Source organism: Rousettus aegyptiacus, unplaced genomic scaffold (assembly GCF_014176215.1).
Source record: "Rousettus aegyptiacus isolate mRouAeg1 unplaced genomic scaffold, mRouAeg1.p scaffold_m13_p_1, whole genome shotgun sequence".
Taxonomy (NCBI): domain Eukaryota; kingdom Metazoa; phylum Chordata; class Mammalia; order Chiroptera; family Pteropodidae; genus Rousettus; species Rousettus aegyptiacus.
The window spans coordinates 164,761,985-164,777,178 of NW_023416284.1; the positions used below are offsets into that span (position 1 = coordinate 164,761,985).

Below are 15,194 nucleotides of genomic sequence, written 5' to 3' on the forward strand. Positions count from 1 at the left end.
GGCGGCGCGGACCACGCCCAGGAGGCGGGGCCAGAACGGGGAGGCGGGGCCAGAACGGGGAGGCGGGGCCGGGCGGCGCCACCCGGACAGAGTGGGGACCGCGCGTGAGCCGAGAGGTGTGCTCACAACCGGGATCCAAAGGCCAGGAGAGGCCAGTTTCGAGGAAGTACGGCGTTACGGGCATGACAATCTGGGTTTGTGACCTGGGCTCACGGGTTTGTGAGGGACTTGGATCCAAAGGTTACGTTCTTTTTGCTTGACACCACCTTCCGGGATTCTTCTTCCTATTTTTTTCAGTGTTCGTGATTGCAGAACTCCACCCGAGGCAACGGCCCAGCCACAATCATTTTACCCTGTTAGACTTCGCCATCCAGGCAGGCATTTGGAAACCCGAGAGTTTAGAACAGAAATAACTGTTAAGTGCCTTCTCTAATTCCTACATTTGTATTTATTAAGCAGCCTCATCATGAGATCTACCCACTTTCTTTGTGACCACATCTATTATTCTGTGTCTCTCCCATTCCGCTTTGGCTGCGTTGGATATGCATATAGCTAACGACGTCACCTGCTTCAAGTTTCTGCATATCATGGCCTTTTGCAAAATTTTGAAATTGCAGCCCATCTTCTCTTTCTCATTAACTTGCCTACTATTTTTTCATGGCACTTATCACCTTCCCTCACACCCTACAACTGGCATATTGATGTTAATTTCCTCCTCCCTCTAGAATGCAAACTGAAATCCTCGGCATTCAATTAGTTTTTGTTGAATGAAAGAATGCATGGTTACACTAGAGTTAAGCAAAATTTTAGAGAGAAAAACCTTATGAAAATACTGCACAAACTCCAGTGGAATTATTAGCTGGATCATTTTATTTATATTTATAAATCCCTTAGCTAGTACTTCTCCGCCTTCAATGTACAGGTGAACCACCTGAACATTTTGTTAAAATTCAGATTCAGATTCAATAGGTATGATTCAGATTGGGGCTTGAGATGCCACCTTTCTAACAAGATACACAAAGAATGCCAATGCCACTGGCTCTAGGACTGCACTTTAAATACGAACGCTTTAGCTCCTTCTAGACCAAGTTCTGGAGACTATTTTGTTTGATGGCTGTAGATGCCCACTATATTAGTACATTCAGGCTGCTATTACAATGTGTCATGGATTGGATGGCTTATGAAAAACAATTTTATTTCTCACAGTTCTAAAGGCTACAAGTCTGAGATCAGGACTGGTAAGCAGAGGGAGAAGTTGATCTGTGATGCCATTGCAACAAAGTCTTCAATGACCCCTTAGGACTGGGATGGCCTTTTAGAGGTGTCTTGGGTTTGTATGAATGTCTCAGCCTTCAACTGCCAGCATTGAGTAATCATTCGATGCGAACCACTCTTGGAAAGGGACATGATGCTGTCCATTTATTTAACTGAGGCATTCTCCAAAGACTAATGAGAACGGAGAGTTTCTGCCAACAGCACTCCCAGTAGTGGGGAGGACGTGGGACTAAGTCTTCTATTCCTGAAGGAGGAATCTGGGCAGAGCTTCACAATCAGTGCCCACCACAGTGGACAATCCGCTTGAGGCGCTGTGTTAGTCACTTGGTAACTAAAGCTATTTATTAATTCATGAAATGTTATTGAGTGCCACTGTGTTCCCAGCACTGCTGTATGCACTGAGATATAGATCTGAGCAAGACAGAATGGCCTCTGCCTTCGTGGAGCTTACTGAGGGATTAAACAAGCATTAATCAAGCTATTACACAAATAAGTACCAAAACTGTGGTCATTGTTATCAAAGAGAGCAATGGATTTACAAGAGAGCAATGGATTTAAAAGAGAGCAATAGATTTACAGGAGCATAAAGAGAAACTTAGTCTAAGTTTTAAGGAAATTTTTTCTTAAGACAGTTGTTATGAGGTGAAGGATAAGGAAGAATTAGCCTCCATAAAACCTGGGAGGTGGGGGGTTACAGGCTAGTAAGAGAAGTAGGAGAAATATCAGTATAATATATTGTAAAATTCAATATAAAGATCTTATATGGCCACACAGAAGGCAAACGAGAAGTGCTAGTTTCCAATGCCTAATGGCTTGAGAATAACCAAGTATATGTTGGTCCCAACATACCCTCTGGCGAATTTTTAAAACCAAGAAAACCTATGTGAGGGGTGGAGAATTCCAGAGCCAAGTGCCAACTGAAGTGCTTCTCAGGAGCAAGAATACAGTTTGTCAGCTACACTCAACACAGCCCAGAGGAAGGAAGTTAATGTGCCAAATGAAATAATTTAAGAAGTTAGAACTATGATTGAATGAGAACGGAGACAGAGTATGCAGCATAAACTGTATATTTTTGTCTCCTGGCACTGTGCATTTACTTCCCTTTTCTCTAGAACAAAAATGCCTGCCAGTTTCCCTTCAAAGGGAGAAGATCGAAAAGCTTTCGGCTAAAGTATTTAGTCCTGAATTCTTACTATTCTGTAAGTTATAGCCAATACTTCCCTACCCTCTCTACGCATGCCGCCACAGTTCCTTTTACTTAACTACGCTTTTGCCATTAACAGTTATTACCATTTACTAATACATAAATACTGGAATTGTGGTAAGCATTACCCAAAGAGAACAATTACACTTGGACAAGTGCCGATCATTCCATTAATATTGAATAAGTATTCAATATTTTCAAAAATCTTCTAGTAGATGACGTCTCAGAGTACTGCCTAAGATATGAGTATATGCCACATGCAAGATGGTGACTGTGATAGACACTTTTCATTAGCTAACTACTAATAAACTTTCTCGATATCTTTCTTCCATGTTGCCTTCCTACTACAGAGGCTATAAAAGCATAATACTCACTTTCTCAACTTTCATGGCAGCTAAGTGTAGTCATATGACACAGTTCCAGTCAATAAGAAATAAGCAGAAGTCTGCAAGTGTGTGTGTGTGTATGGAACAGATACAACGGGAGAGCTTGCTGGCCTTGACCTTTCTCCAGTCTTCTTGCTTTAAATGTAGAAATGTGTTGCCCAGATCTGTAGCAGCCATCTTGCAATCAAGAGGCCACATGGTTGGTGATGAGAAACCAATAGCTAAATGGAAGAACAGAAAGAAAGCCTGAGGTGTCATTATTAGCACTGAGCGACTGATACGACCACCTACGTCTGGACTCTTGTTACAGGACAAAAGGTAAAGCCCTATTTATTTAAACCACAGCCAGTTTAATTTTCTGTTAATTGAGCTGAAATTTTTTCTCATTCAATGCCAGGACAACTTAAATACTCTTTCAGAGATCTGGAATGTAAACCACAATGGAAGGGTGGATGGCTGAAGGGGAAAGGGGCAAGGCAAAAAGAAGAAACGACAAACTCAAGGACAGAAAGAATACTAGAATATTAAGCAGAGAAGATCCCTGTTGAGGGAAGAAGAAGAGGCCCAAGTCTTGGAGTTGCAGCAGCGGCCAGAGGCTTGGTAGCACTATGTGTATCTGACCAGTACTCCCTCACTACGGCCTCTGAAGTCCAGCTCACTGCTGACTGTTTCCTCTTCTGACTTTTCCAAACATCTTCACTGGAATCACTTGTCACTAAAGGTAATCTGAGTGTCTCTAACCTTGGCAACTAAAAAACCCACCTAACATAACTTCTAGCCATGTGTGGTCAGTCTCATAAAGGACAGCTACCATGTTCTTTTAGAAAATATTTCTCAACATCACACAAAACACAAATCTAGGTAACTGTTGCTGAAAAAGAATCGAGTAACATAAAGAAGCATGCGATTTGTCCTCAGTGCTTTGCACTTCCTTTTGCAAAACTTCTTCCTCTCCAAGTGTTTTCTTCTACCACGCCAATGCCCAGTGCCCTCTTGCTGCTTTTTCAGATACTCGGAGACCTCCTACTTTGAGAACCTAGAACTGTCCTGCTTCACAAGGCTTCACCTTAAGGCTTCTCTCCACGTTAATCTTCGATCAACATTTAGGTAAACGGTTCTATAATTTGTAGGCAGATGCAAAAGGAGATTGATCTGGGTTCTTAACCTTTGGGCTGTGAATAAATTTCTCCACAGGGCAGGCAAGACTAGAGTATCCAGCCTTACATTCCAGGAGATGTCTCCATTGTCCTGGGGGGGCGGGGGTGGTCCACTACTCCTTGACATGAAAAAACACGCAGCTATGGAGAAATAAATCTCTCTGGAACTCAAATGCCTATTACATCATTCTTTCATTAAAATTAACCTTTAAAGACAGCTTGCCACCATGCTACCACAATCGATATTTTGATCAAAGAATATATATGTGCTGCTATCCAATGTGCTTCATTTGTGTGAATGAAGAATTTATAAGGGTCCCATTCTCATGACCCAGTCACCGCTCAAAGGCCCCACACCCAAATACCGTCATATTGGGAGTTAGGATTTAATGTATGGATTTGAGGGATACAGATATTCAGTCTATAGCAAGTAGTAAGAAATTATCTTTTTGTTTCAATTTGATTTCTAGTCCAAAAAATGATATCGTAACAGTATTCTGTGACAGCAGTGAACAAAGTTACTACTCCAAGTTATGGAGAGAAAAATTTTACCTGCATGGAAATTTTTCATGTGGATAAGTGTGCCAATCTTGTTACAGAATTCTAACTAGTGATTAGGATAGAGCAAGACTCTTTTTTAGTCAGTCTGTCATCAGACAGGCAGGATAGTACAATAATCAAGCATGAAGCTTCTAAAGCTAGACCACTGGGCTTTAATGCTTCCATCGCCATCGACTAGCCATGTGATCTTGGGCAAGTTACCTGACTTCTCTGTGCTTTGGTTTCATTACCTATAAAATAGAGATAGAATAATGTATACCACACAGGATCATTGTGAAGGTTAGATGAGATGATTGTGAACAGTGCCTAGCCCCAATGCCTGACAGGTAAGTAGATAAAAGTTAGCTTTGTATTATTATTTGCTAGATACCCCTTGCCACACTGATTTAAGGAAAAAATAAGCTATCATTCCTTCTCCGAAGGAATTTATCCTAAGAGAGGGAGAAACTAAAAATGACATTGCAGCTTTATCTGACTTGCATTAGAAGATGTGTCAGCTTAGGGAGCGGTCAGTTCTCCTGAGACAGGTGGAGAGTAATCAGGAAATTCTTTACAAGAGGAGAGGACCTTCGAACTATATCTCGAAACCAATTTCTACTCTCACCTTGGACTCCTAGCAATTACCAAATAGTGGTGAAGCTACTAAAATAAAAAATTCAACAGCATGTATTTTCTTATAGATAAAAAATGAAATGACTATATCTTTGACCGAAAAAAAAATGCTTACTACCATAGGTTTCAATGATTGCAAGTAACAAATCTATCAGCAGCAGCAGCTTGCGTTCCCCAATTTTTGCCTTTTATAGCTCCTGCATGTGCAGACCCACCAACTCCGCATCTCTACCACCCTCATTCCTTAGTCCTTCATGTCAAGTTTAAGTGCAACAGCAGTCTGGTGGAAGACCATAGTGAGAGCTTGCTTTTTTAAAAAATTGAGATATAATTGATATATAACACTATTAGTTTCAAGCGTACAACATAATGATTCAACAGTTGTATAAATTGTGAAATTATCACAATTAATCTAGTTAATATCCATCCTCATACTGTTGCAAAGTTTTTCTTTTGATAGAACTCTTGAGATCTGCTCTCTCAGCAACCTTCAAAGGTACAGTACCCTGTTATTAACTGTAGTCACCACACTGCACACTGCATCCCAGTGATTTATTCATTTTAAACTAGAAGTTTGTACCTTTTGACCCCTTCACCCATTTTGCCTAACCCCTACCCCCGAACTCCATCAGTCACCAAACTATTCCCTGTATCTATAAAGGAACTTGCTTATTAAAAATCAAGATATAATAAGGCCAACACTATCACTCAGGCCAAAAGAGGGAGGACAGGTTAATCATGACCTAAGTGGAGACATTAGCATATATATATCTATATATATATATCTATCTCTCTATATAGATAGATATATATAGATATAGATATATAGATGTATATTTAAATGCATCAAGAGAAGAAGAATGGTTATAATGGAAACAGAAAAAACATGGAGCTTAGCAATCTGAAATTGTTCAGTGTATCCCCAGCAGAGTTCCAGAGAGGATATCCTTTCCTAATTAATCACACACCTAGTTCCTTTGCAAGAGAACATAAGGGTTAATTAAGGGTGTGGGAAAGCAGACTGCTAGATTCAAATCCATCCCCAGCATTTAATAGCTTTGCGACCTCGGGTAAGTCCTTATATCTCTGTATGCCTCACTTTCCTCATCTGCGAAACGTGGATAATAGTCATACTCACCTCAAAGGGCAGATGTGAGAATTCCATGAGCGCATGTAAGAATATAGTGCAGTGCCCGGCACAGAGAAAGTGCCTAAGAAATCATGGCCAACGTCTCTCTTTTCTCAGCATCAGCTGCTTACAGTTTCATCTTCTTTCCTTTGGCCCTCAGTCCCAACACACTCTATACACTGCCCACCCCATTATTACATTTCTGAAATTAACTCTGGTTATTTTGTGGTTATTTATTAAGCCGAAACTCTCGCTGGTGGTGTTAGGTGGAACCACCCGCTGTGGTTTCTCAGAGCGTGCGAAACAAACAAACTTAGGATGGTCGCAGAATACTGGGGACTTGCTGACTGTCATAAAATGTTCGGAAGTCTTAAACAGGTGCTGAGCCACATCCTCTAACTTAAACGGGACTGAGAACCTCTTGAGATGACCTTGAACCCTGCCTGCAATTGGGACTTGGGAACATAGACACTGGTATGAGAAACTGCAGGGAAAAACAGCAGGCCTCTGGGAGAAAATCTCCATGAATGGGAAGACTGGTTGGGTGGCAAAGCCAGTTGGCTGAGATCGAACAGCACCTGAAAGAGGGGGGGTGAAGCCTAAGGGAAAAAAGAGAAGACAGAAAAGATCTTTCTGGGACGGCATACAGTCAGAGCTGCAGCCCCAAGTTTATTTAACATAGCCTTTTTATGTGATTTTTGAATACCATAATCAATCACCACGTTACCATAGCAAGCACACCATACATATCTAAAACAATGCTTGTCAATTACTTAAGATCCTACACGTTCTTGTTTCCATGGTAGTATAACATTCCATCACCTTGGTAAGCCTCATAAAGTCGCGGCTTACCAAGGTGACTATTGTATTAAACTCATCAGCCATACCATGGCTTTTAGCTACGTGATTTCTTCAGTGCCTCATAATGGCTTCTCAAAATGGCTCCCGACAGTTGGGGACCCATCGTAGGCAGCAGGGCCAGGCCATAAGTGGAGGCCTCATTCAGTCAGTCGAGAGTCACAATAGAACAATGATTGAGCTCCCCTACAAAAAGGAATTCTATTGGCAGGCAGCCTTTGGACTTGAACTGAAACATCAACTCTTCCTTGGATCTCCAGGCTGCCGACTGTCCTGCAGATTTTAGATTTGCCAGGCTTCATAATCACATGAGCCAATTCCTTAGAATCAATCTCTCTCTCTTGCTCTCGATCATGTTTCTATGGAGTTTCCTGACTTACACAGTCAATCTTAGTGTTTCACAAGTTTAGTTGGTGATTTAAAAGACTGTGATGCTAACTCTTTCTCACCAAGTATCTACTCTGAACATTTGGTTTATGATATAGGCAGAATCGGATGTTCCTATTGCAGTTTGGGGGTGGGGTACTTGTCTCTCAGCGGGCTGAGCATGGAGGTGGAAACCGGCACAGAACATAGTTCTCAAAAGCAGGCCTGGGAGACTAAGAAAAGACCTGGCTACCTAGCCACGCAGCTTAACTTAGCCCTAATGAGAGAGGAGAGGAGGCGACTGAAAAAATGGAAAGGAAGGGGCTTGCAGAAGTAACTGACTCAGCCCATTAAAACTGCTCTCTCCCCTCCATGCTGCCCAGTGCTCTCCAGCTAACATGTTTTCCCATAGCTACCAACCCCACCTCAAGGATTCTCCAGCTCACATCTGTTGATTCATAGCTTACTATCAGACTAATGTTCTTATTTTTGTAGCTGTGTAGGAAAAACAAGTCTGTGTAAAACTGCTTGTTATGTTACAATTAATGCTCAGCCTTTGGATAGAAATCTACTGAGCAGGTGCCAGTATCGATAAGTGCTGCTCCATGCTTATAGCCTAGCAGTGCCATCTCTCTGTTCAAGAACCCTTTAATGGTGCTGATAATGCCAAGATCACGGGTTCTACAAAACAAACAACCTGTAAGACCAGTGGTCTAGAAATTCCTCCCCCCTTGCAGCCTCCCACCTAAAGCTCCTCCTCCCCATCCTGAGTCATGAAGCACATGTGAAACCTCAGACAAAGGAATCATGCACCCCTTGCATAGACACTGCAAGGGTATATAAGCTATAAGAAATCTAACCAGGGGCAGACCACTGTCTGTTGAATGCCGCACGCTCTCTGCTAGCATTAAATTCTCCTTCCTCTAACAAAGTTGTCTGAGCATCTAATTTCCTCTGTTAGGTGTCGCTTCCTGCAACACCAATGACCTCTGAAAGCAAAACATCCAACGAAAGGCAAATTAGTATTATCTACTTCAGGAAGAAGACAGTTAGTGTCCAGTACTACACTCATACTCTAGGTGTGGTATCTCAGGAAAATTGGAAATCTGAGACAGGGGAGATATTAGAGATGTGAATGGTATCTTGATCTTACCTTGCAGAACATGGGCACCATTCCTGACTGGGTAACTAACTATGAAAAAAAACAACATCCCAATCCTTAAGACATTGTTGGCTGTGCTCAGCCTCACAGGGAAACGAATTTTGAATTTGTGTCTTATTGTCTTAAAATTTTTAAATAAAGTGAAGTTTCTTTATAAAATGGTAATTGTAATACAATCGTCCTATATTTAAGTTATCTTTATATTTCTTTTAGGAAAATGAATGAAAAGACAGAAATAATAATCTTTGATGGTAAACGGTATTCTTATTTTCTCTGCCAAAAAAAAAAACCGAAGAGGTTTTCAATTAGAGCCTAAAAGTTTAAATAGCTATAGCTGTAAGTTTCCTTTTTAGAAGGTGTTAAATTCTAATCATCACCTCATTATCACCTCAAAAGATTTGTTTTTTTTTTCGACTCTGTGGTTTAAAATACATGTGTTAACATCTCAGTGGTGAAGAGGAGGTAGGGCTTTTGTTGAACTATAATTGTAGTTTTTAGCTAGAACACTCACTGTAAACATTGCTTTAGTCCAAATTTATGTGAACAACATTTTCTCTTTTAAATGGAAGATTTTGAAACAAAAAAGGAACTGGGCATACGATCAATTTTTAAAAGATGTAGATTTGAATTTAAAGATCTGTAAACCCAGTCTGATTTGGAGATTAGGAAATGAAAAGGACAGACTTGCCACTAGTTGCATATGGCCACTGACCACTTTCAGCATGGCTAGTTCAAGTAGAGGCATATCGTTAAGTGCGAAATACATGTTGGATCTGGAAGCCTTAATGTTCAAAAACAGGAAATATATCAATAATGTTTTTTAACATTGATTACATATTGAACGGTCATATTTTGCATATAGTGGGTTAAATAAAATATATTATCAAAATTAATTTTACTGTTCATACCTTTTTATATTTAGTTAATGTGGCTTCTAGAAAAATTTGAAATGACATATGTGACTTGCATTAAAATCTACTGACTAGAAGATGCTGTCCTTCATTTCTGCCATTTTCTCTACATAGGTGTGGTCACCATGCGGGTCTCAGGCTCTTTTTCGGTACTGCAACAGCCTGTCATCCACCACCACGTTCATTCCCACCTCACTCCATTGTAGGAGGAGAAGAGTAAGTTACATTCTATGCTTCTAAGTTTTTCTGGCAGATCTAATAATCAAATTGACTTGAGACAGATTAACAGGAGAAAATAACCAAATTTATTAGGTATGTACATACAAGGGCCCCTAAGAATACCGGATCTGAGGACAAATCAGGCCTATATGCCATTCTGGACCAAGCAGAGGGAAGCAGGGGTCTGAGACTTCAAAGGGAAATTAGGCAATTCACAGGTAGATGAGAATAAGCAAACATGTGGTAAACAAAACCTAGAAACAATGGGACACAGGGGAGTTAGAATCTTCCCTGTCCGCCACACTGAGTTTACATTAGGATGGTGACAGCTTCTTTCCTCCCTAGCAGATTTTTCTAACTGAATTTCTTTAAACAGGAAAGGGGGAGTTTCAAAGATTTTTTTTCTGAGTCTTTTGTTTCTTAAAAATAATGAGCTTAAAACAATCAGTATCCCAAAAGGAATATTTTTAGGAGGAAAAAACTCTGCTTCCCCTCAGAGGCCACTGGATGGCTTCTGCTGTTTACCTACGAGTCTATTTCAGCTATAGGTGGAAGATGACACCTGTTACAATCTGATTCTAAGATGTAGATATCTAGCTTCGGATGTGGTCTAGCAACTGCATCTAATACTTTTAATCTTTCACACTGCAGTTAGCCTGAGCATATCGGTCATCTCTTACTACTGACTAACTGATGTAACAGTAGTAACAGGAACTTACCATTGTTTGCTTTATAGCTAAGGAAGCATTTTTAAACAACCATTATATTATTGGATCCCCACAATTGTAAGCTGGAGATAACACCATTATCGGTTATTATCTTTTTTGTATATGTGGTAACAGAGGTGTAACAGACCAACTACTTGACTTTCCCAAAGTCCCAAGCCAGATGACTTGGTTGGCTCATCCTAAAGGCTAGGCTCTTGACCAAGCAACCGGGAGAGTCTTTCCACTCTTACACGCTTTCTGCTACTGTCTTTCTTCAGGAAAATTTTCCTAACTCTGACCTCTGAAAGAAAACGTTATCTTTAAAAGTTACCGAATAACCTGGTCTGCTTTCTATCAAAGGCTCCTTGGACTGTGGGAAGAGGAAAGTGGTGAGCTTTGCTAAATAGATGAGTCATTGTTTCAAGATTGAGGAAGCAAAGATGTTATCTTGGGGACTTTTCAGGAGAATGAGAATTTCTTGATGTTAAAAACAAATAAGCAGCAGAAGAAAGGAAAATAGACAATAAGTTTTTATTTTCCCTTCTCCCTTCCGATGCACATATTTCCTAGTACATTTCCCACTGGCCATGTTTCTCACTAATATTAACAACCTTTTGTTAAAAGGAATCCTCACCAGTTAAAATGTATTTTTAATTCCCAACACTATGGTTTGCTTTCTATTCCATGTTCTCAACTGGCTACATCTATATAGGTGTTGATACATACGCTTCCCCAAGTAGTTTTTCAAGAAACTTTTTTGATAATACTCAGGCGTGGCCTTACTTGTCTCTTTTCTTCCTTTTCTGTTTGTCAGTCCTCATTCTCCTCCAGCATTTTATCCACTTGCAAGAAAAAGTTTCATAAGGTGTCCTTAGATCTTTGCCAGGAAGGAGAGAGTAATGAATTTCATCACCAGTAGACACACATAGGTGAGTCACATTCATAGCATAACTCTTTCCTGTGTATGTATGTTCCTTAAACATTTTCTTGCCAGTCTTTAACTGCTTTAGAGGTATTTAATATTTGAAAATCTGAAGGACTAGATAGTATTAAGGCCTAAACAGTTAGTTTTTTACTTGATTGCTTGCTGTAGTGGGATGAATTAAGTTCTCTAATGAGAAACTAAGTTAATTGGACAATATTATGTTCACACATAGTTTTGTGAAGATGTCTAGGATTTTTAAAATATCCAATTTTGCTCTTTCTGGAGAAGAACTGTAATTAAAAAAATACTTATAGAGGATTACAATATACACTCAGAAAAGTATATATAGGAAAGCATAATTATTCATTAAAAAAACTGAACATGCCTAAGTAATTAGCACTCAGAAAAAATGTTACCAGCACCCCAGAATTCCCCTCATGCTGTCTGCCTGAAAGAAGAAAGGAAAGAAATGGTTTAGAAGTGAATTTAGAAATGGTATTTTCTAAGATATGGAAGATTATACATATCATTACAGATTAAATCTTTGGTTAAAAATGGTTCACTTTTTTGGTTGTTCACTCCATTCACTTATCATTCAGAGATTTGGGGGTTCTTAGAATATCTAAATGCTCACTCATTCCAGGACTCATTCATTTCTAGCCTTAGTCTTTCAATGTCCCCTACAGATTGTCACCAATGAAGACTAGCCACCTACGTATAGGGAACTACTGAGATTTTTGGCTATTTCTTCCCAATTCTTTTCATATGAAATATTTCAAATATTTGCATGGCTAAGATGTACTGAATATTCAACTTTGAATCTTGCCTTATTTTGGCATTTCTTTTCTGTTGATGACTTTTCATAAATATCATTTTTAAAGGCCAAGTATTGTCATTCTATAAATAACCTGTCATGTGATTGCTTATCCTTCTCAGGATGAACATTTAGAGGGTTCCCAATTCCTTGCCAAACAGTAAATGTGTGGTTGACCTTTAAATATGTAAAGTTTTTCCTGCACTTCTCATTATTTACTAGGTGGTATATAAATGCAAAATTACTTGTCAAAATGTCTAAACATTTTAGATGCTCTTGGTAAGTATTTCCAAAAATATTTTCAGAAATATTGTACCATTTTATATTCCCAACAGCAACATATAAGACTGCACCTCTGTAACATCCTTACTAGTACTGCTTCTATATCACTGGTTTAATGGGAAAAAAAATTGAATCCACTCAACCTTCAAGTGAGGTTGAATATTTTCTCACATGTTTACTTCCCATTTGTATTTTTTCTGTAGCAAATATCAATTCATTTTCTTTGTCTCATCGTATGATTCATAAACCATGATTTACATATTTGTCTTATTTTTTTACTACACTAATTTGGAAGGGGGGCACTGTCTCTACCTAGAGACTGAAGGAACAGGTACAGCATAGGAAACAATGGGTAACCGTCAGGGAACAAAGGTGACTAGACTTAAATCTGTAGCTGATCTTAAAAGACTAAGGCTAGTAATAAAAAGTGATTCCAAGAATAGGCATTCAGAAATTCTAAGAGGCCCAAAGCATCTGGATAATAAGTGGAATCAAAGGAAAGAAACATCATTTTTAACCAAAGATTTAATTTGTAATAATACAACCTTCCATACCGTGGGTGGTACCATTTCTCAAGGCATTTACTGATGTTTAGAGCAGGGGTCCCTAACCCAACCCCATGTGTGGCCTGTTAGGAACCTGGCTGCACAGCAGGAGGTGAGCGACAGGCCAGTTGGCGAAGCTTCATCTGTATTTGCAGCCGCTCCCCAGTGCTGGCATCACCGCCTCAGCTCCACCTCAGATCTCCGGGCATTAGATTCTCATAGGAGCACCTGTCCCTGGTGCCAAAAAGACTGCTGATTTGGAGTATTATGCTGCCAGCACCTTTCAGTGTGTTCTTTTTCTTATCTCACATTTGCTTGGCTGCTGTTATTTTTTAAGCTTGGTCCTAACTGAGACATCTTTCATACACTACACTTTGGAACCACAAAAGACCTTCTTTTGTACTTCAACTTAATATACCAGAAGTTTGCCACATAAAACACTGATTAATTAATGGCAGTTTTCTTTAAAGTTTGCTTTTTTTGCTGCTGCTGCTGAAACTCACTAAAGTTTGCTTTTAATGATTCTGCATAGAGAAATCTAACCTTGAATGACCAGTTTTGAACTTCTAGTTTAAATAACGTGAACATAAAATTCTACAGTTATATGTGAAGGTAAACTTGTTCTGTGTTCTTTTATACTCCCAATCAATTTGAAAAATGTTTTGTATTCTGTTTTCTTTTTTATTTTATATCTCTGTTATCTCAACCAGAAATGCATATGGCTTCTTAATCCTTGTTTATGTTTAAGACATTAACCTTTACTCTCTGCTCCAGACTATAAAAGAAATTTGAAATAAAATGTTTAATAAATTTGGGCTCTAGGATGGGCTACATACTATTTCCAGAATTTTTGTATGAGAAAATCTAAAGAATGTTCAGACTAAAATCTAGAATTAGATCTTCATTTTTCCCCCCTCTGCCTCTTTTTGTCCTTTCTCTTTTTTCCATTCTTTTTCTTTCCTTTCTTTCTTCTTTCCTCTTTTCTTGTTTAGTTTTATCATTTCTATCTTCTTTCCGTCTATAAATATTTATTATGTGGCAGTTATGGTTCTAGATGCTAGGGATAAAGCAGTAAATAAAACAAAGTGCTCGCCCTCACATAACTTTCCAAAATCAGGTTTGTTGTGGTATTATTTGCATGCAGTAAAATTCACAACTTTAAGGTATATAGTCCTATGCTTTTGACAAATCTATGCAATCTTAAAACTACTCCCATAATCAAGTTACAGTACATTTTCCAGCGTTCCCCTCAGGCCCCTTCGTAGTCTCATACTCTCCAACCACCGCCAGCCCCTGTAAATACTGATGTGTTCTGTTTCTATAGCCCTTTCCCAAATGTCATATAAATGGAATCATTTATATCATTCAGTATGCAGCCTTTGGTGTCAGGCTTTTTGCACTTAGCGTATGCTTTTTGAGATTCATTCATGTCGTTGCATATATCAGGACTCTCATCCCTTTTATTCCTTTGTAGGATTCAGTTTTTTGAATAAACAACAATTTGTTTATCTGTTCACCATTTGATAGTCATTTGGGTTGGTTCTAAGTTTTGGGTGATTATAAGTAAAACTGCATTAATATTCAGTTACAGGTTTTGTTGTTGTTGTTGTTGTTGTTGTTTGTGCAGACATATGCTTTAGTGTATTTTAGGAAAATACCCAAGAGTGAGACTCCTGGGTCATGTTAAATATTTGTTTAAATTTATGAGAAACTGACAAATTATTTTCCAAAGTGGCCAGACTGTTCTTGCATTTCTGCCAGCAGTGAATGAGAGTTACAGCTGTTCCTTGTCCTTACCAGTATGATATTTGATACTATAAGTTTTTTCTTGTTTCTTGTATTCTTTTTTAATTTAATTATTTTAGCAGGTTTGTGAGCTTATATTCAATTGGAAAACATCAGTCCTTTGTCCAATTTAATCAGTGTGAGTATTTTCCAATCTCCCATGCTTCCTTTTAAATTAAGAGACTGAATTAGTCCATCAAATCATGGGAAACAGAGGGGCCCAATCATTCACCTTACAGCTCTAATTGTGGGTTCTTTCTGTGGAGTTCAGAAAGACCTTTGCTGCTCACAAGTGC

At 39.1% G+C, this 15,194-nt stretch overlaps 1 long non-coding RNA gene across 5 annotated transcripts in view; it reads left to right on the forward strand.

The window, feature by feature from the left end:
• Window positions 1–48: 48 nt before the first annotated feature.
• Window positions 49–15,194, forward strand: part of LOC107521299 — a 29,231-nt gene continuing 14,085 nt past the window's right edge. For 3 of the 5 annotated variants that reach the window (XR_004951237.1, XR_001599524.2, XR_001599522.2), the window contains exons 1-3: window positions 49–3,183; window positions 3,263–3,972; window positions 9,736–9,837. This is a non-coding gene — a long non-coding RNA (uncharacterized LOC107521299). The remainder of the gene's footprint in view (window positions 3,184–3,262; window positions 3,973–9,735; window positions 9,838–15,194) is intronic. The other 2 variants (XR_001599523.2, XR_004951238.1) reach the window with 2 other exon arrangements.